A 698-nucleotide genomic window follows, 5' to 3' on the forward strand; every position below is an offset into this window, starting at 1 on the left:
TACACCTCTGGAGAGGGCTTTAATCATGACTCAATGAGGATGACCTGTCTTGTTGACCTGTAAACCAGAGGAGTTCCACATGTAAATGAGTGCAAATAATCAACATTCATGTCGTTGTAAAGGCCCTTGCACAGAAAGTCTAAATGAGACGTGTTGTTTTGTGATTACTATGTGAACTATTAAGTAAAGGTGTAAAATTATTTTGTTTTGTTCTGATTAGATTATGTAAGAAGCCACATTAATTAGAATGCAAATGGGAAATGATGAGCTTCAATAATGCATAATGTAAAAGTTTGAATAAATCATGATCTGAGTATACTTAGCAGATTACTTCAATGTTAAGTTATCACAATAATTCCTGCTGTTAAAGGGGTAGTTAAAAAAAATCTGGCATCATTTACTCACCTTCATGTTCGATATTCTGTCTTCTGCAGAACACAAAAGAAGATAGATGTTTTGAAGAATAATCAAACACTTTTGGTTACAGTTCACTTCCACTGTATGGACAAAACAACAATTTTCTTTTATGTTCTACTGAAGAAAAAAAATCATACAGGTCTGGATGGAACAGCATGAGAGTGAGTAAATCATGACAAAATATTGATGTTTCTTTAAAACGCCTATTATAAGTTAACTCTCTCTCTCTCTCACACACACACACACACACACACACACACACACACACACACACACACACA

The sequence above is a fragment of the Sinocyclocheilus grahami genome, unplaced genomic scaffold, assembly GCF_001515645.1.
Source record: "Sinocyclocheilus grahami isolate Dianchi unplaced genomic scaffold, SAMN03320097.WGS_v1.1 scaffold1430.1, whole genome shotgun sequence".
In the NCBI taxonomy this organism is placed as follows: domain Eukaryota; kingdom Metazoa; phylum Chordata; class Actinopteri; order Cypriniformes; family Cyprinidae; genus Sinocyclocheilus; species Sinocyclocheilus grahami.